This window comes from Manis javanica, chromosome 14, assembly GCF_040802235.1.
Source record: "Manis javanica isolate MJ-LG chromosome 14, MJ_LKY, whole genome shotgun sequence".
Taxonomy (NCBI): Eukaryota; Metazoa; Chordata; class Mammalia; order Pholidota; family Manidae; genus Manis; species Manis javanica.
Genome location: NC_133169.1, coordinates 81072448 through 81082326, shown reverse-complemented (window position 1 = coordinate 81082326; position 9879 = coordinate 81072448). Strand labels below are relative to the sequence as shown.

The following is a 9879-nucleotide window of genomic DNA, read 5'->3' as shown; positions in this document are numbered from 1 at the left end:
CCCCTTGGCTGTGAAGGACAGCTAGGAAGCTGTTGTCAAATCCAGGTGATCTGTGGTAAGAGATGGCAGCCCAGACTTGAGCAGCAAGGCCTGGATTCAATCCCCAGAGCCATAGCTTCACGCAAAGCAGAGAAGCTGAACAGGAAGAAACCCTCTTGGAGAATGTTGATGGAAGAAGCTGGTAGGGTTTCTGACCTCTCCTGCAGAGGCACGAGCTCCAGGTGACCCAAAAGGAGATCTTTGCTGCTGGGCCACAGGAGGGGGGACAGGAAGAACTGTTTGTTTCCAAGTGTGAGACAGGACAGGCTGCTTCCTGAGCCTGGAGTGTTCCCCCAACCCTTTATCCAGTTACCTCCCACTTGTCCTTTGCAGCCCAACTCAAATGTCACTTCCCAGGTGCCCTCTCCGACGCTCCTGATTAGGCCAGGCCCACCATCATAGCTTTTTGCTGCCCTGTGTGCCTGGCTTCCACAGCTCCCATCAACCCCCACCTCTCAGCACAGCTGCAACCTCACAGCACTCAAGTGGTTACTTGGTTCATGTCTTGCTAGCTGACCTACAACATGCCTGTCACACAGTAGGTGCTCAGTAAGCGTTTGTTTCATGAATGTGGAGTAAAGTCAGCCCCATACTTGTTTCAGATGATAACATTTCTGGCAGATTGAAAGGTTTCCAGTTGTGAAAAAGCTCTTTCTCTTGGCCACCCTCCTGGGTGACAGGGCCAGGGGCTGGAGGAGGCCAGTGCCTCTGCTTTGCTGAGATAATCCGGACCCACTGACAAGGGTACAGCTAGCAGAATCCAAACTCCATACTGACTCTCATAAAAAATTTAAAAATAAAAAAACTTTCAAAGATGGACCATTCTGGAGTCTAGAAAACATCCTTTCATAATTAGAAGATTAGGAAGCTTTTTATGAGTACATAACTATAATCATTACACATTATTATAAGGAATTCTATACAAATTACAGAATTATAAAAAACTTATTGCATCCTCTCAAATTATAATACATTAACGCATCTCCTGAGGAAAACTGCATCTCTGTTTCCACCCCGAGGGCAGAGGGGCGTCCAGTTTGATAGTTTGAGGGAAACCAGAATGGTTTAATGCCTGTGACCATGTTTTATTGATAAGCTGACTTGGTTGTCCCAGCGCTGTCCTCCCAAGGGCTCTGACAGCCACCTTGCTATGAGGCTTCCTGTGCCAGGCACCATGAGGCCTACTGGTGTTCTACTGGAGTTCTGCATGGAGGCCCCCTAGACTTGAGCCCCCTTCAGTCCCCAGAAGAGCCACAAAAAGCATCAACTGCTGCAGCGTGCCCAGGATGGGGGGCATCTGGAGAGGAGATGGACGCCCTGCCCTCCAAAGGTCACACTTGCGTGGCACTGCATGGGCCCAGAGTGGCTGCATCTGTGAAGGCCACAAAAACCCAGATATGCCTTCAAGCCTCAGACTGTATTTGCCTCAATGATCTGCAATTTTGTCTGCACCTCCATCCACACACACAGCCCCATCCCAACCCCCGCCAAGTCCTAGAAATTCCCTGGTCCCTCCTGTCAGTCAACATTCATTCACAAGGTTCTGAGCATGTGCCTTGTACTAGGCATTTTGCTAGGTGCTGGGATGCAGTGGGGAGTAAAACTAAACCTGGTTCCTGCCCTCCGGGAGCCCACATTCTAGCAGTGGTGACAGGCACTAACCAAAGTTCTCCTGCGCACACGCATCATCACGGGGGTGGGACCCTCGGCGTCCTCAGAGTGCTCCCTGCCCCTGCTTCTCTTCCCACATGTTACCATCCATCTGGCGTTGAGCCATGTGTGTTGTGGCATCCGATGACCGCTCAGACCCCCAGGTCCCTTCACCAGCAGGGTGGATGGAACACAGCAGCCCCGCCGGGCCTCCGTGATGGGGCAGCTGACCGCAGCCCTCTTCATTCAGCCTCTTCCTCAGGAGGATCACCACGAACGTGGTGACAGCTACCAGCTTCTCAGCACCCACCAGCAAGGCAGCTTTGCCAGCACACCCTCCCCTTCCCCTCCACCATCCAAAATAGTCCCATCACAGCACCATAGCAGGTTCCAGGTCACATCCGTCATCTGCAGCCCTGGTGCCCTGCACAGCTGCTCACACCCTCACCCCACACTGCAAGTTCACGACAGGAAGGCACAGCCCCTGCTGGCACTTGCCTCAGAGGAAGGCAGGATTTCCAAGTATCAGAGCAGACAGAACTTTTATTTGCCTTAAGTCACCTCTTTTTTCAAGGGATTTGTCCATAAACATGGCTCCCTCCCAAGCAGTTCCCTCCCCTGAGACCAGGGGCCAGAGGCCCTGTGCCAACAACCAGGATTTTCAGGACAGGGGCCACAGCAGGGAAGGTGCCCAGTGCCACCGAACCCGACCTTCAAGTCCAGCACCCAGCTCAGCCACACCCTCTGGGCCTGTCACCAGCAGGGGCCTAGGGGATAGGGCAGAGCCAGGCACAGTCCTGTCCTCAGGGGCCCAGGGAGGAGCCAAGGCAGTCAGAGAGTGCGGACGCCTCCTCCCTGCAGCCCAGGCGTGAGCACAGAACGCAGGAGGCTGGGGAGGGCCATACGGAAGTCAGGACGGGGAGCAGCCTCCACGGAGGGCAGCCTTGGGAAGGCTGCCCTTCCTGCATCACGAAGCCCACACTCCCCTGCCTGCTGTGGGTTTCATGTTCAGGCCCAGGCCCGCCCTCCCATCTCTTCTCCTCAGAGATAAGGCTGCCCCTCAACCGAAGCTCCATCTCCGCGGAAGTACTGCCACAGAGTCTGTGCCCGGGGCATTAAATATATTATCTGACCTCAACCTCAAGCAGGTAAATGCTGTGAAGTTACTCTTGTTGCTCTCTTTATGAGGGCACAGAGGTTCAGAGAAGTTGTGGGTGGGCCCCTGACCGCACAGCTAGGACTTCGGGTGTGGGGTTCAGGCCTGCCTGCCTCCAGGGGCTCCCGACTTGCACAGTGCTGTCCTCCTGTCCCGTTTTTTGCTTACTCCTGGTTTGGGGCCTGGGGAGGATGGGGTGTCTTTGGTCTTTGGCTGTCCTGACTCCAGAGCATCTGAGGACAGGCCTGGTGCCTGGCTCTGCGCCTCCCCTTAGATCCTGCTGATGACCTGGTGCCTGGCCCTCTGGGGGTCTGCTCCACCCACTGGCCTCTTCACAGGCCCCCAGGACGTGTGTGTGTGTGTGTGTGTGTGTGTGTGTGTGTGTGTGTGTGTGTGTGTGTAAGGCTGGGGGGCAGCAGCCCTTTCAGAGCCCCGGCCTGGGCCCCTGATGCCTAATTTGCCCCCGAGCTTGCCTCAGATGCCCTCCGTGGGAGAGGAGCTCCAGCCCTCTACTGTGAGGTCCTGGGGCTGGCGGCAGGACACCCGTCAGGGGCAGTGCACGGCACTCAAGACGGCAGGAGGAATTGGTGGAGGGCAGTGAGGGGGGCTTCTGAACTGCCATGGCAACTGCGGGCACATCTCTTGGGCAGAGGTCCTCTTTGTCCATGACAGTGAATAGCAAAGCCGTTCCAGGACCGGCTAATGTACTCTCCCGCGGAGCTGAGCCCGCGTGGCTGGGGCTGCATGCAGGCACCCTACTCTTCTCACCCACCACCAGACTCAGGGAGCCCAAGGCAACCCCAGGTGAAGCCCCGCCCAGTTCGTTACCTGCGCCCCTGAGCAGCCTCTCTGCCTGCCCACCCGGCAGCCCGAGAGAGGTGCCAGTAGGTGCCTCACCCCCTGAGCGGACGTGCTGACATCTCTCCCCTGGAATATGCACGTTCACCCTCGGTGCTCGGCACACGTGGGAAAGGCAGTCCCCACCTACCCACTTGCCCCTTTCACATGAATTTACCAAGAAAACCCAGGTCACATCAACAGCTAATGTGAAGTGAAAACTGAAGCCCTTCTTGTCAGATTCTCTCTTTTTAAGAGGCTGAATTTCTAAACTCAACCTGAAAGCCCCCGCCCCCCACCGCCACCCCCCAGGGCATGACTCAGTGGTCCTGCCCACAGCACTAGTGTGCCTGGCCCTGGCGAGCAGGGCACCGTCAAGGCCACATGCCCACGGTCTTGCCCCCACCAGCAGAGCCTTGCTAAGTCTCCAACGTGCCAGGACAGGCTGAGATTCTCGGGACTCTCTCCTCATCACCCTTTCCAGCCTCTGTCCCTTTTACAGAAAAGTTTCCATAAAGGACGGCTCACATAGCTGGGGGCTCACCTCCAAGCCGTCACCCTCACCTCAGCACAGCAACTTCATTTCCAGTGGAGTTCTAGCACTTTCCTGAGGACAGTCTTTGCTTTCCTTCTGACTTAACTCAGTGGGCATTTATCAAGCACCCACTGTACGCATGTTTTCATGGAAGAAGCCAAACAGGGGAAATAGTCTCTGACCCCAACTATCAAAGTCAAAGCTGCAGAGAGAAAACAACTTTGCACCCTCACTTGTGACTCACAGCCTGCTCACTTCCAAAACGCGCTCAGGCAGCATGAAGGGGACCGCGAGGGAGATGGGAGGAGCACTGTTCCAGAGCCAGAAACTTCCAGAGACAGCCAAGGGCATCCATCCTGAAGGGCTGGACCTCGTCTGACAGATTCCAGGGAAAGAAAAGGGGCGGAGGCAGACAGACACAATCACTGCGGCAATGAAGCCACAGGCCTCGGTCCAAATCCCAGCTCTGCCACTCAGCTGGGTGGCCCTGGGAAAGGCGCTTCTCCTCTCTTAGACGATCCTTTTCCTCTTCTATGAAACGATCATGAAGATAGTGCTATGTCATGGATGGCTGTGACTGTCACACGCAATCACGCCCGTGGCACGCTCAGCACCCCTGCAGAGACGGCGCTCCGGACAAGGAAGATGGCTTCGCTAAGAAGGAAGGGAGCAGGTCCCAGGACTGTCCTAAAAAGCTCCTCAAGAACCCTGAGCCCCAGGTCTACTCATGGCAATGGCCCAAGTTCCCTCCTGGAGGGACTCATGACCACGAAGTAGAATGAGGTCCAGGGAGGCCAGGCACTGGGTGTGTAAGACCTGGTGGGTTTCCCTCAAGGGAGCCGACTCCCAGCACCCAGGCACAGAGCCTCTGCCTCTCTTCAGGAAGAGACATTTATTCCTGAGGCCAAGGGGTCACTGCGCTGAGTTTTCCCTCATAGGTGATGGTGACGAGGTCAGCACCTTAAGGGACATAATCTCAGTGCAGCCAGAAGGAAAATCAGCCAGTGGTGACCTGGGCCTTTGGAACCCACTGCGACCCAGGCTCCCAGCTCCCAGCCCCCTGACCGGCCTTTACCTCTCTGAGCAAAAGGATACATTTAGAACAACGAAGAGGAACAAAATGCATTTGTTGTGAGCCTTTCTAGGGTGTCACCCCAGGAAACCAGAGTCCCAGGCAAGGCCTGAGGGAGCCACGCCAGATGCCACATGCTTCAGCAAGCCAGGCCCACAGGCCGCTGGGGAGCCGGGAGGAGGCCAATCCTGCTGGAACCAGCCTCAATCCAGAAGTCAAGGGTCCCCCTCTGCCACCAATGGCATTAACATCAAAGCCCCCGAGGGAAACTCCGCCTACGGAGAACACAAAGCAGAACAAAACGATCGCTTACTGTACGCCGGGAACGGAGCTCGTCCCACCCAACCTCCGTAACTACGCCGCGAGGCCGGTATTAGTGTCTCTATTTTGGTCATAGAGAAAGGGAGGATCCAAAGAGCCAGTTATTTTCCCAAGGACATTGTGCTGGTCAGTTCTTCCTGCATAATAATTAATTTCAAAAATCTCAGTGCCTTATATAATAAACATGTATTCTTCCAGGTCTGCAGGTCAGCTACAATTTGGCTAATCTAGTCTGGCCTCAGCTGCACCAGACTGGACTCCAGACTTCTCATCAGAGCCGCATCTGCCCACGTGTCTTATTCCACGGTCCATGCTGACGGCCCGCAGCCCCCTGGGCGAGCTTTCCAAACGAGAACAAGCCAAACCAAAGAAGCCGCTGAAAGCCTCTGTTACATCCTGTCCACCAACATCCCAGCGGCCCAGCCGAGTATCCCTGATATGGGCAGGGCAGTAAGCGCTCTGCTTCCACCCAGGGCATCAACGTGTGACTATAATCCAGGACAGAGGACAGAGCCGAGACAAGCCCCCGGCGACCATGGCACACGGCTCCCAAGTGGCAGGGCCAAGAGGTGAGCCCAGGCAGCCCTGGTCCTCACTGCTCTGCGGTCCCAGCTACCATGAGACCATGTGCTGAGTCCCTCCACCTCTCAGGCCCCGTTTTCTCATCCACACACCAGATATAACATGACCCACGTTGCTGGGCTTTGCAAGGACCAAATGAGGTGTTGGGTGAAGACTCTTTGAAGGGACCCAGTGATACATTAGGAAGAAGATACTCCCAGCCTGCATTTGGAAGTTCTACAGGCTTCTGACCCTCTTCCAGACACAAACAAAGTCAGAATGACAAAATGGCAGAGCTGCCCCCAGTCTCCAGAATGATGGTGTCTCTTTAGCTCTGCAGACCCAGACTGATCCTAAGGCACATCTTGTGTGAACGAGACATGTCAGTGTCTCAGTCATGATTATGACGACTGCCAAGGCCTGGCCAGCCTGCCTGCCTCAGGAAGGCCATTCTGTGCTGGATAGCAAAACTGGGCGAGAACATGGAGAGGGGACCACACACAGGTAGAGAGCAGCCCAGCTCCCTGGGCACCCTGGGGGGGTTGGGGAGCATGGCCCACCACGGCGGGAGGACACAGACCCGGACTAGAGCGTCACCTGCTCCTCTTCATGACTGATCTTCAGCTCCGCTGCACATGTCCTCTGATGGGTACATTCTGGCATTTTATTTTCAGATCAAAATAACAGCAGGGAACAAACTTATAAATAGAACCAATAGCAGAAACATAAAAAGCACAGTGTTGCTCACAAAGTGCACAAGTGGAACATGTTTGCATGTTTTTCCCCAGTAGAATACCCGAGCTCACCCCACCCAGTTCCACAGAGAATGACACTGCTGTCTGGTTTACTAGTTTAACCACTTACGAGTTTAACCAGTCTGAGCCTCAGTTTCCTTATCTGTAACAGGGGAACATAACAATACCTATGTCACAGACATGGTGAGGATTCAACAAGAAGGTCTAAGAAAATCACGCAGTGGGTGTCCTGGCACCCAGGAAGTGCTCAGCTAACTCCACCATTGTCACTAGAGCCCTTCGCCCCCTTGACAGGCAGCCCCAAACCATCCCTCCCAGAGACTCTTCTCCAGCTCTTGCAGAGATTCCAGGAAGCAGACATCCACGCGTCCCTGAGGAACCCGTTTCAGTACTGAGCTCACAGCACTGCAATCCGATTTTAGGCATCACTGTGCAAACATATGATCCTTTAATTCCATTTCAATTCAATTATGCAAATCTAATCATACATTCAGCATCAAACCATTTTTCTTTCCTTTCAAAGTCTGTCCACCAACGGCCAAATAGGACCTACTCTCCCAATTCAGGCTCAAAGTGAGCAGAGTCCCGGCGTCTTCGTCTGGGGCTAGGAAAACAGAAGAGCTCCTCAGCTCGAGCACAGAGCCGGGCCAGAAGCAGGGGCCGAACACACAAGCTCATGACCCTGGCGCCTTGGAGTGTCCAGGCCGAGGCAGGACCAAGAACATTCTGGCAGGCACCTCTATCCTGTGCCCTGTGGGGCCTGAGAGGCCAGGAGGTGCCCCGGGGCCTCCCTGTGGGGAAACAAGGACGGCAGAAATAGAGGAAAACGGGACTTCGTCCTCTCCTCAGCCCCCGTGCAGCTCATCAGTGGCCGCTGTATATCCGGGGTTCCATGGGAATCTTAGTGTGGAAGAAAGTGCCACTGCTTTTATATTTAAAAAGAGAAAAAGAAATGAAGTGGCTAGTTAACCCTGCCCTACAATCCTTAGGCTAGAAGTGAGAAGATGAGTTTCAGTGAGCGAAAGGAGTCAGGCAAACCTTGGCGCCAGAAGTAGAATCCAGAGCAGGGCTGCTGCCATTTGCACATGGAGCCTGGCTCCCACTTTAGGAGAGCTGGGTTACCAGAGCTTCCTCCGAAGGCCACGACTGGCCACGACTCCGTTTTCTCTCTACAAGAGGACAGGAACACGGGGCTGCAGACAGAGCGCCTGCCGCAGGGCTAAGGTGCAGCCCCGCCGGGCCCTGTCTGCTCCCACAACAGAGGTCCTGTGGGCAGGGCAGCTGGGCTGCTGGGGAGCACGGGAGGCCTGCAAAGTCTTAATATGACCTGTCTTAGCTTATTAACAGGAGATGGATAATATCTGACAAACGACAGGAGATAAATTGTTAAGCAATATGCAAATATGCCTGCAGCAAAAATGGAAAATTACTATACAGTAAAAGCTTTTATGGCTGCAAGAAAATTCAGAGGTAATTTGTCTCTGCGTCTCCTCAAATTCCAATCTTGCTCTTAGCTGTGGCAGCACGCTACATGCGTTACCATTCCAATTAGATCATCATAAAGGGGCTCCCGTGTAGACACCAGCTTTGAGGAAAAGGCGTTCACAAAGGCAGGGGCTGGCTCAGCCACAGCTTCCCAGGGCTCTGTCCCTCTGTCCCGACATCATCACTGAGATGAGGTCCAAGCTCATACACCAGGACCATCCCTGCCAATCACATGCCCTTCCACTTACGATCACTGCAGCAGGCCCGGCTGACCTTCTTCACTTTCTGTAGGACACTAGACAAGATGTGCTCATGGCCGCAGTCTGCTCTGGCCAAAGAGAGGGGCCAGCAGGATGGAGAAGGACTTTGTACCTGGGAAAACTTCCAAAAAGGAGATGAAGCCAATGGTAAAAGATCTCACAGCCCCTGTGGGAGACCCCAGATTCAGCGTGGCACAGAAACACAAAATGAGATGAAGCTCTGTACGATCCCAGGCAGGAAGAGGCGGCCAGGAACTGGCTGCGGGCACAGGTGTGGGCATCTGGACTGCAAGCCTGCTGGACTTCCAGTGGGGAAGGTCCTGAGAGCAGGGCAGGGGTGCGGGGCAGGCCACAGGAAGCTGCCTGTGGTCTAGCAGGGCCACCGTTCTCCAGGACACACAGACAGTGTGGTGGCAAGGTTTTCTCTTTCTTCACAAGGAAAATCACAAGATTTTCCTTGTTTTTCCACTGAAAGACACTATAGGAAAATCACTGTATTCAAGACCCACTTGTAGTCAGTTGTTACCTACAACAGGGATGTTGGACTGTCCCAGGTGTGAGGACTGTGTCCCAGTGGTGGGAACAGGGGGACAGGAGAGGTCTTCCGTCCCTGCCAGAGAGGAACCGTTGGTGAGCAAAGGAAGGGGCCTCCCTGCCTCTCCAGACACACTTGGGGGCACACGGCGCTGGAGGGGAGGCAGGCGCTGGGGAGGAGGCGCAGGGTGCAGCCCTGCAGAAGAGCACCCCCAGGAGAAGAGCACCATGCCCTGGTGAGTGGGCCACACCCCCTAAGTGCAAAGCCAGGTGCAGGACACAGGTGAGGCTCGCGCACAGAAGGCGGAAGAGCCCTCAGGACAGGGCTCCACCTGCGTCATGAAGCAGAACCCCGGGAAACTCAGTCCTATAACTGTTTGAATGCTTTTTTTCATTTACCTTTTTGATTAACCATGCCCAGAAATGGGTGTCACTGAAAGCTTCATGGAACCAACTGGCAATTCTGGGATCCTCTAGGCACAGCCTGAGGGAAGGATCTAAAGCAGGTAAGGCCCCCAGGCCAGAGGCAGACCAGCACCATTCAGCTCAGAGGGCCCCAGGGCAGGGCACAGAACTCTGGTCCCAAATCCTGGATCCCGGCCAAAGGGGACTCACGAGTGAACCAGGGATGTGGGCATCTGGCCTCAGAATCCAGTACCTGTCTGAGGCCACCA

At 54.7% G+C, this 9879-nt stretch overlaps 1 long non-coding RNA gene across 1 annotated transcript; it reads right to left on the bottom strand.

Annotated features, from left to right (window-relative positions):
* Positions 1 to 7082: 7082 nt before the first annotated feature.
* On the bottom strand, positions 7083 to 9555 carry LOC140846154 (uncharacterized). Its single transcript, XR_012125072.1, has 3 exons — positions 8660 to 9555; positions 7965 to 8095; positions 7083 to 7717 (listed from the first exon to the last, which is right to left on the bottom strand). It is a non-coding gene; the product is annotated as an uncharacterized lncRNA (long non-coding RNA).
* Between the last annotated feature and the right edge of the window lie 324 nt (positions 9556 to 9879).